The 18,842-nt window shown below is 40.3% G+C and overlaps 1 pseudogene; it reads left to right on the forward strand.

The window, feature by feature from the left end:
- The first annotated feature begins 943 nt into the window (after positions 1–943).
- The window catches only part of LOC112392178 (40S ribosomal protein S6 pseudogene), an 86,402-nt pseudogene continuing 68,503 nt past the window's right edge, over positions 944–18,842 (forward strand).

The following is an 18,842-nucleotide window of genomic DNA, read 5'->3' on the forward strand; positions in this document are numbered from 1 at the left end:
GCAAATGTTTGTATCTTGCCCGCAGTGCCTATTAGCTGTGGATTAGCAGGTTCACTCCACATGTTTGTCCTGGGACACAGGCTGATGGAGCCAGACCATTCTTAGGTGGAGGGAAGAGTCATGGCAGAACATCACAATGCTTCTTAAAGTTTTTGCTTAATTATAAGATTGATCATTTCTGCTCCCATTCCATTTGTTAAAGCAAGTCACATGACTGAGTCTGATGTCAACTGAATGAAAAGTATACTTCCTCCACTGGGAGGGATTCCAGGGAAGGGCTGTGTAGAGATGAGCCTAGGAGTGACAAATATTGTCCACCAAGTATTCAAATGACAAGTGTCCAGCAATGCTTTTGAATGAAAGCATTTTCTCTTTAAAAATATTTATGTATTGACTTGATTGGCCAATGGTGTTCACCAAACTCAGGATATGGGGAGCAAAATAATAAATCTAGGTTGATTAACTTAATTGATTAGACTATGTCATCAGAGTCCCAACTTTACAGGAACAGTTGTCCTTGCACTAGGAAAAAGCTCCTTGCTCTGGCAACAGGCTGGCTCTTTCTCCACGTTAGCACACGTTAACACCTGTTCCCATGAAGAAGTAAGTAAGGCAGACTAGGTTGGTTAGAACAAACATAGCAAGGAACAAACCCTCAGGCTCTAGAGGTATTGACAGGGGCTCATGGTCAACCCTTCTTCATTGAAAGTGACCATGAGAAGCAGCTCACTCAGTGGTGAGTAGAAATAGGTTATTTTCAATAAATATTTCTTGCACACCTCCAACCTGGAAGTTTGAAATAATATATGTAGGACCGGGTCCCTGCCCTCAAGGAGCTCAAAGTCAAGGCTGGGGAAGGTACTACCATGGATGACTTCATGGAAAAGCTGAAGGAGCAGAGAAGCCTAGGTGGAGGAATTGGGGCTCAGCTGGATTTGGAAAGATGTGCAGAGGACAACTAGGCTTTCTCAGTGTAGGGCTGATCTTTCTACCTCAGTGGCTCTCTTCTGGCCCTTGGGAAAAGGAGGCGCTCAAGGGTAAGTACATTGCTGGTGGTCATATAGGTGGTATGTGCTGAGCTAAGGTTTGAACCCATGACTGCTCTAAGGCTTATTCTTTTTCATTCCATTGGAGTGTGTTCCAGAGGTGGGCTGATGGAGCTCCAAAGAAAGCTTGGTTATGGGAATGAGTGGGCTGTGGAACTCAGGCTCATGAAGCAAGGGATTCCTGTGGCAGTATTTGACTGTGAGGATGGGGGTCTGGGGGATAAGAGAGTACCTAAAAATGTGTTTATTATTATTTATTTTTATCAGTAATATTACTACTTTGTGTAGAAATTGACAACTTTCAAAGCACTTTGTCTTCAAAACTGAGCAATGTCAAATCATTTCTTTAAAGAGAAACAGGGTTTACAATATAACATATTAGGTGACAATAACACCTTCACTTTGTATTTATTTATTTAGTTTAATAGCTTGATTGAGGTATGATTTATACAACGTAGCGTTCACCCATTGTGAGTATACAGTTCAGTGGTTTTATTAGCTTTATGAAGTTGTGCAGCCATCACCACAGTCCAGTTGTAGAACATCTCCAGTGCCCTAAAACGTTCCTTCATGGCTGTTTACAGTCAATTTCCCTCCTCCCACCCCTGTCCTAGGCAGCCACTGAGCTGCTTTCTGTTTCTGTAAATTTGAAGATCAGCACATATGAACACACAATATTCTGTGTCTGGCTTCTTTTACTTGGCACAATGTCTTTGGGTTCATCAGTATGTAGTATGTACCAGTAGTTCCTATCAGTTGCTGAATTGTTTTCCATTGTACAAATATGGCACATATTTTATTTTGTTTTAAATTTAATTTTTTATTTTATATTGGAGTATAGTTGATTTACCACGTTGTGTTAGTTTCAGGTGTACAGCAAAGTGATTCAGTTATACATATACATATATCCATTCTTCTTCAGATTCTTTTCCCATATAGGTTATTAGAGAATATTGAGTCGAGTTCCTTGTGCTATACAGTAGGAACTGTATATGATGATCTATATTATATATAGTAGTGTGTATATGTTAATCCCAAACTCCTAATTTACCCCTCCCCCCCAGCCACATTTCCCATTTGGTAACCATAAATTTGTTTTTGAAGTCTGTGAGTCTGTTTCTATTTTGTAAATAAGTTCATTTGTATCATTTTCTTTTAAGATTCCACATATAAGTGATATCATATGATATTTGTCTTTCTCTGTCTGACTTACTTCACTTAGTATGATAATCTCTAGGTCCATCCAGGTTGCTGCAAATGGCATTATTTCATTCTTTTTTATGGCTGAGTAATATTCCATTGTATATATGTATCACATCTTCTTTATCCATTCCTCTGTCAATGGACATTTAGGTTGCTTCCATGTCTTGGCTATTGTAAATAGTGCTGCAATGAACATTGGGGTGCATGTATCTTTTTGAATTATGATTTTATCCAGATATATGCCCAGGAGTGGGATCATATGGTAGTTATGTTTTTAGTTTCTTAAGGAACCTCCATACTGTTCTCCATAGTAGTTGTATACGGCACATATTTTAAAGTCCAGTCACCAGTTGTTGAACATTTGTATGATTCCTTAACTTTAAATAGCACTTTTAAATTTACAAATCACTTTGATATACATTATCTCAGTTGACCCTCATGAATCATAGGAAGAAGTCAAAGCAGGTTGTTATTCTCATTTTATAATGACAAGGATGATAATAATAGCTGACATTTATTGAGCTCTTACTATTTGCAGCACTGCTCTAAACATGCTATGTATATTAACTCATTTAATCTTTGCAACAGCCTTATGGGGAAAGGGCCATTATTATCCTCGTCTTTTTTAAAAAAATATTTATTTGTTTATTTTTGGCTGCGTCAGGTCTTAGTTGTGGCATGCGGGCTTCTCTCTAGTTGTGGCATGCAGGCTCCAGAGTGCGTGGGCTCAGTAGTTGTGGTGTGTGGGCTCTGTAGTGGTGGTGCATGGGCTCAGTAGTTGCAGCGTGGGCTTAGTTGCCCCGCGGCATGTGGGATCCTAGTTCCCCGACCAGGGATCGAACCCGTGTCTCCTGCATTGGAAGACAGATTCTCAACCACTGGACCACCAGGGAAGTCCCTATTATCCTCATCTTTTAGATTGGTAGACTGGTTCAAAGAGGTTAAATAATATTCCCAAATCTTTGTAGCCAGTAAGTGGCAAAACGGGGGTTTAAAACCAGGCAATCTGACACCAGTAGTGAGGCCTAGAGAAGTTAGGAGATGACTTGACTTACTCAAGGCCGTTGCTAGTAAATGGAGGTGTTTCTCTCTCTCTCAACATGGGCATATTTGATATGTTTATTTATCAGATCCCAGAGAATTTTAGACAAAATTGGACACCTTGGACGTTAATATGTCTTTTTGTATGGATGATAATATGGCTGAGAAAAGAAAGAAAGATGTATATGTCCTGTTCCAAAATCGCATATCTGGTCAGAGGCAGGGCCTGGATTAGATTCCAGTTCTCCTGACTCCAGAGTTGGTACTTTTTTCATTAGCCTCTTCCTTAAAGATCAATACAAAGCCTGATGTGATGGAAACATTTAGGATCCTTGGAGACAGAAAGAGAATGAGCTTGTATTAAATAGGGGGATTCTGAAATGGGAAGTAAAAGCTGAAGGAGGCATAATTCTTTGAGTTTGGAGCACAAAGAATGCATGTCTGACAGGGCTTGAAACCTACTTTAGCAAATTCTTGAATTCACAGGTGACTGGACCAGCATGAGAATTCCATGTGTGTCATGTATCTATCTATACAGAGAGAAGAGGCCACAGTCCTATCAGAAAGGGTTGGTGTTAAAAAATTTTTCTTTTAAATTTAGCTACAGCAGACTCTGGAAACTATTATCAACAAGTACTTCCCAAAGTGAGTCCTTGGAAAGGAAATAAATCGAGTTTCCCCTGAGAGCCCCTCTCAAAATTTCAGCTCTAGGAACTTCAAATATGTTAAATGTAGTGCCTTTCTCTCATCGAATGTTCAACTCATTCCTTTGTCCTCACATTGTGTGTGAGGGTCCCTGGTGTTACAGCTTTATCCTTCATTAGATCCTCTTTAGGAGTATATTCTTCTTGAGCTTTCCAGATGGTATTCCCATTTTCTTTTGTTGTACTGTTTTGTTTTGTTTCATCTTCTCTACGTTACTCTCTTTGTTTTTGCTGTTGTTCTCTTTACTTAGCCTCCCTTGGGAGATGGTGCAAGCCTTCCCCTCAGGGCTGTGGTGCACGGTGGGGGAAAGTGTGCATGGTGGGGCACTGCCGGGGAGACAAAGTCTGCAGAGCTGCCTCTCAGACACCACATTCTCCCTTCATCATGGCTTATTAGGCTTTTTGCTTTCCAGGCTCTAGAGGCACAAATTCAAGGCGGGATTTTTACTTCCCCATACTCTTTTATCTTATCAAGGACAGGCCTATCCAGAGATTTGAGTTATTCACAACAACTATGTTTGTTTTGATTGTTTGTCTGTTTATTTTCTCTTCTTACAGGGGAAGTTCAGGAGCATTACACAGAGGAGGCAGAATGGAGGATGGCCTGGAATGAGTGATGAGTCAGATTGTACAGGTTTTGGGGAAGTCATATTCCAAGCAGAAGGTTGGTTTACAATAGCGAATGTGTGAATTCATTTGAGTCATAAGCTACAGTGTTTAGAGAATAAAATAGCTCAGCGTGACTGGTCCTGGGTCTGTGTTTATGGGTCAGGGCTGGGGTAATGCTGTGGAAGTTAAGCCTGAAAGGAGGAAGAGCCCCGTCCACCATTGTAAGCGGTTTGAAGGACCTTAATCTGGATTAGATCATAGAAAGTCAAGACTGCAAGCAAGGAAAACCAGAGCTATTATAATAATTATGTGTGAAATTATAGTAATCTGGAAGAAGGTAGAGGTTGTGGATAGATACAGAGGTAGGGAAGTATTTGAGAGAGACTTAAAAGGAAAAGTCAATAGGATTTGGTAACCAGCTGGAGAGGAGAGGCAGGAGGGAAGAGGAATGTTGGAATTTTCACTTGTTTCTAGGCTGGGAGATGAAAACTATGGTTTTAAAATGCAAAGGTGAAAAGAAAGTAAATAGACTAACCCCAAAGGCCATTTTTGGATACAGGTTATCTAGAGATCAGTCACAGACCTGCTGAGCAGCCAGAATTGATTCAGTGGCTTCCTGAGGTTTGTGTCCTCCTCTTGTGCATAGTGTCTAATTGTTGGACCAGAGAGTAGCAGGTTTCTTCTTCATCAGAAAATTTCCACATATTGATTCCAATTCAATATTCTGATTAATTTAAAATTAATTTTACTAGTAAGAAAAGAAGTGGGCAGGGAATAGACAGGTTTGTGGGGAGAGGAGAAAACATGAGAGGAGGGGATTACATTCATTATGATTCTTATTTCTGAGGTGCTTCCCTGGTGCAGTGGTTTCTAACTCTGACTTTGCATCAGAATCATCTGGGGACATGTAAAAAAAAAAAATCAATAAAATCAAATTCTGCCCTAGATCTACTGAATCAAAATCTCTGAGGCTGTGGCTGAGAAATCTGTGTTTTTTGAAACTTCTCCAAATGATTCCTTAATGTGTTAAAAAGAAAACCAAAATATTGTTGGAGACTCAGATACAATGTATTTTCTTGAAGGTAATTTTGTCTTAGAACTGGTTTTCTCAAGCTGTTCATATTGTGCAACCCTCCTTTTACCCTGACATATATTCAGTGGTTGTCTAAGTCGTCTCAGGCTGCCATAACAAAATAACATAGACTGGGTGGCTTAAACAAAAGAAATTTATTTTCTCATAGTTCTGGAGGCTGGGAAGCCCAAGATCCATGTTCTAGCAGGGTTTGGTTTCTGGTGAGAGCCTTCTTCCTGGCTTGTAGACGGCCGTGCTTCTTTGTGTCCTCACATGGTGGAGAGAGAGAGAGAGATCTCTGGTGTCACTTCCCTTTTACAAGGATACCAGTTCTATGGGGTCAGAGCTTCATCCTTATGATTTCGTTTAACCTTAATTGCCTTCTTAGAGGCCCTTTTTCCAATACAGTCACATGAGGGGTTAGGGCTTCAACATATGAATTTTAGGGGGACACAGTTCAGTCCTTTGCAGTGGTCTACAAAGTCAGTCTCATTGTCAACAATAGTAACAGTAAGACACATACATATAGAATGTTTTCTAGCTTCTTTTCACTATAGTTTTTAACACTTTGCTTCCTTTCTCACTTTTTCAATTTGCAAAGCAAAAATTAAAAATCAGTGATAGCAAGAAATAAAGTTCTTCAGAAATGTCAAAGAGATACAGTCAGTTGTTTGATAGGACATATCAGAGTAGTCCTAGTGTCCAGAATAGTCCAATTATTTTGATGCTTGAACCACTTGCACAGAATATACTTTTATAATTTGTTCAGGGATTAAAATAATTATTTTGTTATTCAAGTAAAAATTTTAATTTTAAGTTAGCATATAATTAAAGATTGTTTTATAAATTTAATTTTAATGATAACAACCATAATATACATGTGGCAGGGTTGTGTTCTCCCTCCTCTTGTCTACTCCCATTTCTGGGGCTTGAAATATACCCAAGTACAAAAAACCAAGAAAGCCCTTTTGAACGTACCTCAAAAGGTGCCGAAAAAAAGACAGAGGTTTTCTTTTGTTTTGTAGCACAATAGTAAAACAGGGGATATGTCAAAAAAAAGGTCTGATCTGGCAATGTGAAAGTTCAGCCTGTCTTGTAGACAACCCAACCTGAGGTCAGACTCTAATAGGGGCTTTTCCCCCCACCCCATCTCACTCCACCTCCAGCCACATCTAGTGATCCAGAAGAGAAATCAGATGGGCAAAACCTGCTTTGAAAGTTGAGAAGAGAAAGAAACAGGCTTGGTTTGGGTGCAGCTGGGAAGCAAAAAGGTGTTAAAGGATCCTGAGGTTGAGGGAAGGGGAGAAGAGTAAGAATGTAAAAAGAGATGGGTTGGAGAAAAGAATCAGAGGAGCTGGACTGAAGCTCTCCTCCTCCTACTGTACCTGTGGAGAAGTTTTTCCATTAAGATCAGAAGCAGCACAAGGATATCCCCTCTCTCCACTCCTTTTCAAAATTGTACCGGAAGTCCTTCCTAACACAATAAGACAAGAAAAGGAAATAAAAGATACATAGATTGGGAAGGAAGAACTAAAAATTGTCTTTGTTTATAAATGACACAACTGTCTATACAGAAAATCCAACAGAATCAACCAACTTACTCCCTACTGGAATAAGTAAGCAATTATAGCAAGGTTGTAGGATACAGGGTAATATACACAAGTCAGTCATTTTTCTATATACCAGCAATGAACAATGGAATTTGAAATTAAAAACACATAATAAATAAAGCAAAAATGCTATTTTGCTTTAGCATTCCCCAAAATAAAATACTTAGTTATAAATCTAACAAAACATTTACAAGATTTATATGAGAAAATCTATAAAGTTTTTTTTTTTTTTTTTTTGCTGTACGCGGGCCTCTCACTGTTGTGGCCCCTCCTGTTGCAGAGCGCAGGCTCCAGACGCGCAGGCTCAGCGGCCATGGCTCATGGGCCCAGCCGATCCGCGGCATGTGGGATCTTCCCGGACCGGGGCATGAACCCGTGTCCCCTGCATCGGCAGGCGGACTGTCAACCACTGTGCCACCAGGGAAGCCCCTATGGGAAGGTTTTTAATCACAGTTTCAATTTCTTTACTGTGATTGGTCTGTTCATATTTTGTATTTCTTCCTGGTTCAGTCTTGGAAGGTTATACCTTTTTAAGAATTTGTCCATTTCTTCCAGGTTGTCCATTTTATTGGCATAGAGTTGCCTGTAGTAATCTCTCAGTCTGTCCCCAGTGGTTGGTTCAATGGGTTGTGTAGGCTTCCTGGTGGAGGGGACTAGTGCCTGTGTTCTGGTGGATGAGGCTGGATCTTTTCTCTCTGGTGGGCAGGTCCACATCTGTTGGTGTGTTTTGGGGTGTCTGTGGACTTATAATGATCTTAGACAGCCTCTCTGCTAATGGATGGGGTTGTGTTCCTGTTTTGCTAGTTGTTTGGCATAGGGTGTCCAGCACTGTAGCTTGCTGGTCATTGAGTGAGGTTGGGTGCTGGTGTTGAGATGGAGATCTCTGGGAGTTTTTCGCTGTTTCATATTATGTGGAGCTGGGAGGTTTCTTGTTCACCAGTGTCCTGAAGTTGTCTCTCCCACCTCAGAGACACAGCACTGACTCCTGGCTGTAGCACCAAGAGTCTTTCATCCACACGGCTCAGAATAAAAGTGAGAATAAGTTGAGAGAAATAATTAGTAAAAGTAGGAAGAAAGAAAGGAAGGAAGGAAGAAATTAAGAAGAAAAGAAGGAAAGAAGGAAAGAAAGAAAAGAAGGAGGGAGGGAGGGAGGAAGGAAGGAAGGAGGGAAGGAAGGAAAAAAGATAAAGTAAAACGAAATAGAGTAAAATATAATAAAGTTATTAAATTAAAAAAAAATATTAAGAAAAAAAATTAAAAAAAAAAAACGGACGGATAGGACCTTAGGACAAATGGTCGAAGCAAAGCTATACAGACGAAATCTCACACAGGAGCATACACATACACACTCACAAAAAGAGGAAACGGGGAAAAAATCATAAATCTTCCTCTCAAAGTCCACCTCCTCAATTTGGGATGATTCGTTGTCTATTCAGGTATTCCACAGATGCAGGTACATCAAGTTGATTGTGGAGCTTTAATCCGCTGCTTCTGAGGATGCTGGGAGAGATTTCCCTTTCCCTTCTTTGTTTTCACAGCTCCCAGGGGTTCAGCTTTGGATTTGGCCCGTCCTCTGCGTCTAGGTCGACGGAGGGCGTCTGTTTTTCGCTCAGACAGGACGGGGTTAAAGAAGCCGCTGACTCGGGGACTCTGGCGCACTCAGGCCTGGGGGGAGGGAGGGGCACGGCGTGCGGGGCGGGCCTGCGGCGGCAGCGGCTAGCGTGACGTTGCACCAGCGTGAGGCGCGCCGTGCGTTCTCCCGGGGAAGTTGTCCCTGGATCCTGGGAACCCGGCAGTGGCGGGCTGCACAGGCTCCCCGGAAAGGAAGTGTGGTTAGTGACCTGTGCTCGCACCCAGGCTTTTTGTTGGCGGCAGCAGCAGCCTTAGCGTCTCCTGCCCGTCTCTGGGGTCCGCGCTTTTAGCCGCGGCTCGCGCCCGTCTCTGGAGCTCCTTTAAGCAGCGCTCTTAATCCCCTCTCCTCGTGCACCAGCAAACAAAGAGGTAAGAAAAAGTCTCTTACCTCTTCGGCAGCTCAAGACCTTTTCCCGGACTTCCTCCCGGCTAGCCGTGGTGCACTAATCCCTTCAGGCTGTGTTCACGCCGCCAACCCCAGTCTTCTCCCTGCGCTCCGACCGAAGCCCGAGCCGCTATGGGATTTGATTTTATTGTGATTGTGCCTCTCCTACCGTTTCATTGCAGCTTCTCCTTGGTCTTTGGATGTGGGGTATATTTTTTGGTGAGTGTCAGTGTCTTCCTGTCGATGACTGTTCAGCAGTTAGTTGTGATACCTGTGCTCTTGCAAGAGGGAGTGCGTGCACGTCCTTCTACTCCACCATCTTGAACGAATCTCCTCGATATTTTATTTTTTAAACATTAGTTTTTGCTGGATTATAAACATTTTGATTGGAATTTAGTTAAAAGAATGCAAATTTTATATATGACTGAAAGTAAAGACAGTTTAAAACTGTCTTGGGATATGGTGGCTCATTGTTCTTAGTTGAGTGAGAAAGCAACTGAATGACTGGTGGTGACAATACTTACCTGATATTCACCAATCATCATTCATATGCATTTGAGGGAGCTCAGAGTCGTTCAGACTGTGCTGTTTTCAAGTACAAAAATTTAAGTAAATATTTTGCCTATTGATTTTGGAAAAATAATGGAAACAGATAACATGGCTGTCCTTGAGGACATGAAGCCCCAGAACAACTGCATGCAAGGAAAAATGATGAGCCACTGAAATTTGTCAGTGTGATACTTGCAGGAAAACAGAGGCTTGGCATGCTGGGCGGCTGGAGACGCATCATCAGTCATGAGAAATAAATTCTTAGTTAGTGCTCAGAGCAGGTAAAAGAATATCAATCAACGCAATTAATGCTTGCGTCTAATTGTGTTCACCTCTTTACATGGATTTTGTTTTCATTTACCCTTCTCAAGGACACCCAGAACAAATTCTTATTATTTTTTATTATCTTCATTTTATAGATAAGGAAACTAAGGCCAAAGAGGTTAATACATTGCCCAAGGCTACATTGCTGGTAAAGAGGAGTCAATTCCAAAGCCAAGCACCATGACTCAAGGATATGGGCTTTGTACTTCCACACTGTCTATCTGTTACTCAGTGTGTAAATGGAATGTCAGATTTTTTTGAATTCATAATGTGTCCTGCAAAGGGCTTGGATCAAGATCCAGTTGTGTCACTTGGTGCAGGCTGGCACTCATGAGTGGAAGGTCAGCAGCTTGCACACATCTCTTGTGTCCTCAGCATTCTGTGCTTGGCCTGGGCATAGTGGCACTCATTTTGAGACTGTGCTCCCACAGGACAACTCCTCCTCCGTTTGCTCGACCTTTTAATGGGGGTAGAGTAAGAGTACCTAGTAAAACAGGAGACAAACAGCTGTTTAAGGCATGTAATGTAGGGAAATGTTAGCTGCCCAGCACCTGGAGGCTGTGATGTCTCTGTCCCATGAGATGTCCAGTTCAGGTGCAGTCCCTCCAGCTGGGAAAAGGGGATGTAATTGGTCCCAACTAGCTCATTGCCTGTTGTATTTCCCAGAGTATTGTAACAAAGTACCACACACTAGATGGCTTAAAACAACAGAAATCTATTCCCTCACAGTTCTTGAGACTACAAGTTCAAAATCAAGGTGTTGGCATGGTGATGCTTCATATGAAACTCTGCGTAGAATCCTTCCTTGCCTCTTCCTAGCTCCTGATGGTGGCCAGCAATCCCTGGCATTCCTTGGCTTGTAGCTGCATCACTCCAATCTCTGCCTCTGTCATCACATGGCCTTCCTGCTGTGTGTCTGACTCTTCACATGGCATTTTTCTCTTCTTATAAGGACACTAGTCATGTTGGATTAGGGCTCACTCTAACGACCTTTTCTTAACTGAATTACATCTGCAAAGATCCTGTTTCTGAACAAAATCACATTACAGGAACAAGGGACTGGGACTTCAACATATCTTTTTGGGGGACACAAATCAATCCACAATATCTGGTAACCCAGTAAGAGCTCCTAGGTTTCTGTAATAGACGATCATCTTTATCTCCACATTACACAGTGTGTTAGCCCAAAGAGGAAAATTCCATAATTTAGAGAACATTATTAATTTAAAAATCTTTTAAACTGAAAAGAAAATATCTAGTTAACTTCTGATTGATGGCTATGCATTCCTTTTAGGAGTAGAAAGTATGATTTTGTGGAGGGAAAAAGATAATCGGAGCTTTCACCTTTTTTACAAGGTTACATCAAACTAGTCAAACGCCTGAGTACAGAAGGATTTTTATGTGTTTATGGGAACACAAACTCTGGAATTATGGAGTTAAAATTTTTATTCTCATTATAACCATGGACATTGATCTTGATGGTACCACTGAAAGTAGAAGTAGAATTCTTCCTTATTTTTAGAGCTTTTATCAAGTCTGCAGTGTGCAAGGTTTCCAACAGTACGAATAAGATGCTGTCTACCTTCAAATGACACTCACCCTTGTTTCCCTCCAGAGGTAGGAAAGTACCAGCAAAAACTATCTTTGCCCTTGGCAACATGTAATTTAAAAGAATGTACTGTACCAAACAGGAGAAAGGTAAACGATAAACAGAGTGAATGAGAGAGAGAAAGGCAAACTCTAGCAAAGAGCAATACTCCTGTTGCACTCATGTTAGGATAATTTATTCTGTTGCTTAGAGAGGCGTTGATAATATATATTTTGGTTTCATTATTTTTTAATACTCTTTTTGCACTTGAATCCATCTTTGCTGCTAATCCCCTTTTAAAGCAAGACCTGACTTCTCTCTCTATGAGCTAGTTTTGTGAACAAGTAGATCAAATTTATAATCTGGAGCTGACAGTTCAGAGGCTGAGATGACTACACTGATGTGGGGTTGATGGTTGTTCACCAAGTCACCTGAGGTTACACCACATTTCAGGATCACATTGTTTAAAATGCAGAGAAATCCTTGGACATTGCCAGAGGGAGGTAACACAATCTGATGGATATAAATGAGACCAAAGAAAGACATTTTTTATCCTAGCTCGATTAAGGCTTGTAGAGAATGTACTATACAAATTGATGCAAAAAAATAAAAATAAAAATCAAGGTTGCTTAGTACACCTAGGAGAGCTTCTGTTTTTGTATTTATTTAGGCAATTCGAACATATTTATAAATGGTCATGTATTTGCACAGATTTTAATCTACATTGGCGAGTCACACATCTCACTCTTGATGCTCCTCGATGTTTTTTTTGTTTGTTTGTTTTTTGTTGTTTTTTTTTGCGGTACGCGGGCCTCTCACTGTTGTGGCCTCTCCCCTTGCGGAGCAACAGGCTCCGGACGTGCAGGCTCAGCGGCCATGGCCCGGGCCCAGCCGCTCCGCGGCACGTGGGATCCTCCCGGACCGGGGCACGAACCCGTGTCCCCTGCATCGGCAGGCAGACTCTCAACCACTGCGCCACCAGGGGAGCCCGCTCCTAGATGTTTAACAGTGCTGACCTACCATCAAATAATGCTGACCTACTATCAAATAATGCTGACTTACTATGATGGAGAGAAAAAAAGCAAGATTTTTAAAAGTTCTCAATTGGCAAGGATAATGCATCATAGGCTACCTAAGTCCCCAAATTGGTTAGTCTTATTCTGTAGACATAAAGATGGAAGAGTTTTTCCAAATAGGCAGAGTTGACCTCATTTTCACAATGCCATTGCTGCCCGTGCTGGGGAGCACTAAAAGGACTTGCTGGTTTGACAGGGATTCACTCCATTTTGCTTATTCACTGTCCTCAGTTGAACTCGTGCAGTTTTCTATGGGTCCTAGCTGACTCCATGAATTAGCTGTGGGCATTGCTACATAGCTGGTAGAAAAACAGTATTTGCAAACATCACTCATTGTTTTCTATGAACCCTTGTTACCTGCAGGACAATGTCCAAGTGTCTTAACTTTGCACTCAAGGCCATGTCCAAATGCATCTTTTCACCTGTGCCCGAAGCTTCAGCCAAACCGGTCCATTCTTCTTTGGACAGGCCCTGAGCCTTCTTTCCTCCAGTCCTTTGTATATGCTGCTTATTCTACTTGAAATAAGTCATAGTTAATTTAATTCTACCCATCCTTCAGGTTTCACTTCTTCATGAAGTCTGTAAGAGATAACCTTTCAATTTAGTCTTGTGATGATCTCACCGAGGGGATTTACTCGAAAAAGGCAAAGCAGACTCTAATCGTGGCAGAGGGATCTTCTTTTGCATATTTTTCCCCCTTACCTTGAAAAGAGTCAAAGACCAGCATTTAAGACTTTTGGCTCAAAAGGAATCAGAGATTTTGAGGTAACACTGTGTGGTCAGCAGGGCCCAGGTGGAAAAATGTCATGATAGAGTGAACTTGTCATAAGTCCATCCAATGGCAGCTAGACCTCCTGATCTAAGGAGGAAGAAAGCCAATAACAGATTTCCTCCCTTGCAGCACTTCTGATATAACTGCTTTAGAGTAAACACTTGAGCATCAAGCAGCTGGTTTTCCTCTGGAAGATAGAAGTCAAAGAAGCAGGGACAGTTTTCATGGTCACAGTCCTGGGCTGATGCAGTGGCATCCATTTTCAAAGGAGGTAGTATTCTGGCTCTCCTGTAGGGACATAATTCTAAATCCTGAGAGTTTCATCTTTTGGTTGTGGCTTTAGTGTTCTCTCCAACACTCTCTTTCAACTTCAAGGCTGATGTCTGGAGGACATTTGAAATAATGGCTCCAGTGGGAGGCTGAAACCTCAATCTTGTCATTGACAGAGGATGCACCTTCCATCTTAAATCTTGTTAAGGCTGCAGTTTTACAGACACCTCTTATTGCTGTTTTTGTTGAAAGTACAGAAGCATTGGTTGCTTTTGTACCTTGGAGGCTTGGAACCGTGGGTCTCTAATTAAACTTAGATTGAAGAACTCAGGCAGGGAACACTTCTTTCATTAAGGCAGTGTTTCCTTTTAATCTCAGTTTGCAGACTTGATAGCTCTGGTCTGAGTTTATTTCTCTCTGTTAGGTTTTTACTAAAAGTGACAAGAAAAAGCCAACACATGTATCATTATGAATATCCCAACCATATCACCTAACACTGGAGTCCATCAGCATTTGACTGTTTGGCTGCCCCATTATAAGGGTCATCAGCTTTCCAGCTGGCTTGCCTCCACTAAGCCTTGACATATTTTGGTTTAAGTTCCTAGAGGCACTCCACTCTCAGGTACTGGTTTCTGTATCACTAAGATTTTATTTGGCTGATTAAAAGAAAAATCCGAATAAATAGCTCAAGCAGTATAGAAGTTTATCTTTCATGTAAAGAACTCTAGAGGCAGGCAGTCTGGGGCCAAAACACAGTCTCCTATTTTTCTGCTATGCCATCCTTTGCACTTAGATTCCAGCTTTTGAGGTTGCCTCATAGTCCAAAATGGCTGCTGGGGTTCCAGACATTTTGTTCAAATTTTACACAGAAATTGTACAGAGGAGAAAAGGGCAAAAGACCCCCCCTCCTTGTTGAGTCTTCCTCCCTAGTAGTGGGTAGAGAATATAGTATTCTAGTTGACATACTGAGGTCTATAATTAAATCAGGATTCTGTTAGTAGAGAGAAGAAGATGGAATTTGGATAGACAACGATCTCACTGTCCTAACGATTTCTCTAGCATTTAACCATCTCATATGGCAAATACTAGAAATATTTTTAAGCCTTTGAAGGTACATCTTACGAATACAAAACAAAATGCCCAAAACTACTCCTGGCAAAATGATTTGTATTAGCAAAATGTTGAAAACGACCTAAATATCCACTCTTAGAGTAGTTGAATTGCCACAAAATGTAATAATTTGCCACCATGAAAATGACAAAAAATGATCTTTATGAAACTATATGGAATGATTTCCAGGATATATTGTTAAAGAAAGCAAGGTGCAAAAGAGGATATGTAGTGTACTACCTTTTTTGTAACAAAAAAGGAGAAATTAGAACACATACAAACACACACAGCTTGGTTTTTCAAAAAAGAAACACAGGAAAGACAAGCTAGAAACGAATGAAAGTGGTTATATAAGCAGGTAGGTGAGAATTGAGGAAGGGACAGGGCTGGGAACTAGACTTCCCTGAATAAACTTTTAAATAGTTTTGAATTTTGTGATGTAATATTCACGTAAATATTTTATATATTCAAAAATAAACAAGCAAAAAGGATGAAATAAGAAGCAAACACTAAAACTGAATACAAACACAAACAATCCTTACAGTGTATAAAGTTGATATCCTAACTACTACACAGGAAAAGGAATTAATTCAAGTAGGTGTACAATATAATGACTTGATATGTATATATATATATTATGAAATGATCACTACAATAAGTCTAGTTAACATCCATCACCTCACCTAGTTACAAGATTTATTTCCTGTAATAAGAACTTTTAGGAAGTAATCATTTTTATTGTCTTTATTTGCTTTATTTTCAGTTGTTGTTTTTATTTACAATGATATGCTTATATTACTATATTCTTATTAATCAAGTTGAGAGATTACCTATTGACTTCCTGTTTTGATTGGTGAGGGTTTATCTCTTTTGGGACTCCCACCTCCTCTTCTCCAGTCTTCCCAATATGGATATAGTGCTACTCTAAGTGACCAAAAATCAATACTTATATGAATGTACTCATTTATTGTAGAGTGAAAATTTTTCAAAGTGCTCTTTTTTTCTTTTGCCCAATTTCCATTCACTTACATTTAATTTCTCTAAATGTTCTACTATATTTTGTATCTCATTTGTTTTCCTCCCCTTTTTTCCTTGAAGGCTTTGGAGTCAACTTCTTTGCTCTTGATCATTGGCCTGATTGTTCTCTAGACCTGCCATTTGGGGACTCTCCTTCACCACATTTTTAGGTTGAATCCACCATTTTGGGTTTCCTTCCCTTTCTTTTTCTTGGTTAGTTCTATTATTTTGTTGGAGCATCTTGCCAAGCAGAATCCTTAGAAAAGATGCACCTAAGGAGAATTTATTTGAATTTATGAATTTACACAAATATCTTTCTTTTACCTCACACTTGACTGATAATTTTACAGAGCATTAATTTCTGAAAATCATTTTCCCTCATATTTGTGACAGTTTTGGTCTAATGTTCTCCAGATACAGGCTTATGAATGAGAAACTCCATGCCATTCTTATTTTTGGTAGATGACCTTTATTTTCTCATTTGTATTATTCAAATTTAGTGGACAAAATTTCTAATGATGTGCCCTAGGTCTATTTTTAAAAATTCAGTGTATTGGATACTCAGTGGGAATTTTCAGTCTGACAACTTGTACTTGTTATCTCCGGGAATTTCTCTAGTATTATTTCTCTGATAGTTTACATCTTCCAATTCTTCTTTTTCACCTCTGAAACTCCTGTTAGCTGATTGAACCAACTTCTAATTCTTGCTTTATGGATGCCATTTCTTTTGACTACCTTTGCGAAATTTAATCTACTGCCTCAGAGATCATCTTTTCTCTTGAACTTCTCAGTTTTCCTAGAGAAGGTGCCCTCTGGAGAATGGACATCTAGTTCCCGGGTTTTATATTTAGGGTGTGGAAGGCAAAGAAATAAATGAATGTTTCACATACGAAGTTTTAACCAAAGCCCCTGTTTCAAGCTAGTCCCTCAATTCTATGCCTCTATTCTGTATCTTGCATCTCTAAGGATTGCGCATCCTCAGAACTTTATGAGGAAAATTGTCCCTCATCTAGTCTCTATCCCTTCTGTAAGCAATTTGCTTTATGGTCTTCTCCATCTTGATTAACTGATTACAGGAAGCTTCCAACTGCTTTACGTTTTTTTTTTAACATCTTTACTGGAGTATAATTGCTTTACGTTGTTGTGTTACTTTCTGCTGTATAACAAAGTGAATCAGCTATACGTATACATATATCTCCATATCCCCGCCCCCCCTTGCGTTTCTCTCCCACCCTCCCTATCCCACCCCTCCAGGCAGTCACAAAGCACTGAGCTGATCTCCCTGTGCTATGCGGCTGCTTCCCACTAGCTATCTACCTTACGTTTGGTAGTGTATATATGTCAATGCCACTCTCTCACTTCGTCCCAGCCTACCCTTCCCCCTCCCTGTGTCCTCAAGTCCATTCTCTATGTGTGTGCTTTTATTCCTGTGCTGCCTCTAGGTTGTTCAGAACCATTTTATTTTTTTAAGATTCCATATATATGTGTTACCATATGGTATTTGTTTTTCGCTTTCTTACTTACTTCACTCTGTATGACAGACTTTAGGTCCTTCCACCTCACTACAAATAACTCAATTTCGTTTTTTTTTATGGCTGAGTAATATCCATTGTATATATGTGCCACATGTTCTTTATCCATTCATCTGTCGATGGACACTTAGGTTGCTTCCATGTCCTGGCTACTGTAAATAGTGCTGCAATGAACATTGTGGTACATGATTCTTTTTTTTTTTTAAAAAAAAACATGTTTTTTTTTTTTTTTTTTTTTTTTTGCGGTACACGGGCCTCTCACTGTTGTGGCCTCTCCCGCTGCGGAGCACAGGCTCCGGACGCGCAGGCCCAGCGGCCGTGGCTCACGGGCCTACCCGCTCCACGGCATGTGGGATCTTCCCGGACCGGGGCACGAACCCGTGTCCCCCGCATCAGCAGGCGGACTCTCAACCACTGCGCCACCAGGGAAGCCCTCATGATTCTTTTAGAATTAGGTTTTCTCAGGGTATATGCCCAGTAGTGGGATTGCTGGGTCATATGGTAGTTCTATTTGTAGTTTTTTAAGGAACCTTCATACTGTTCTCCATAGTGGCTGTACCAATTCACATTCCCACCAGCAGTGCAAGAGTGTTCCCTTTTCTCCACACCCTCTCCAGCATTTATTGTTTGTAGATATTTTGATGATGGCCATTCTGACTGGTGTGAGATGATGTCTCATTGTAGTTTTTTTTTTTTTAACATCTTTAATATTGATCCTTGCTATCGTTTCCTTCATTTCTTTTTCATTTATTTCTGATCTGATTTTTATGATTTCTTTCCTTCTGCTAACTTTGGGGTTTTTTTGTTTTTCTTTCTCTAATTGCTTTAGGTGCAAGTTTAGGTTGTTTATTCGAGATGTTTCCTGTTTCTTAATGTAGGATTATATTGCTATAACTTCCCTCTTAGAACTGCTTTTGCTGCATCCCACAGGTTTTGGGTCGTCGTGTCTCCATTGTCATTTGTTTCTAGGTATTTTTTGATTTCCTTTTTGATTTTTTCAGTGATCACTTCATTATTAAGTAGTGTATTTTTTAGCCTCCATGTGTTTGTATTTTTTACAGATCTTTTCCTATAATTCATATCTAGTCTCATAGTATTGTGGTCGGAAAAGATACTTGATACAATTTCAATTTTCTTAAATTTACCAAGGCTTGATTTGTGACCCAAGTTATGATCTGTCCTGGAGAATGTTCCATGAGCACTTGAGAAAAATGTTTATTCTGTTGTTTTTGGATGGAATATCCTATAAATATCAATTAAGTCCATCTTGTTTGATGTATCATTTAAAGCTTGTGTTTCCTT

This window comes from Neophocaena asiaeorientalis, unplaced genomic scaffold (assembly GCF_003031525.2).
Source record: "Neophocaena asiaeorientalis asiaeorientalis breed wild unplaced genomic scaffold, Neophocaena_asiaeorientalis_V1.1 scaffold248, whole genome shotgun sequence".
In the NCBI taxonomy this organism is placed as follows: domain Eukaryota; kingdom Metazoa; phylum Chordata; class Mammalia; order Artiodactyla; family Phocoenidae; genus Neophocaena; species Neophocaena asiaeorientalis.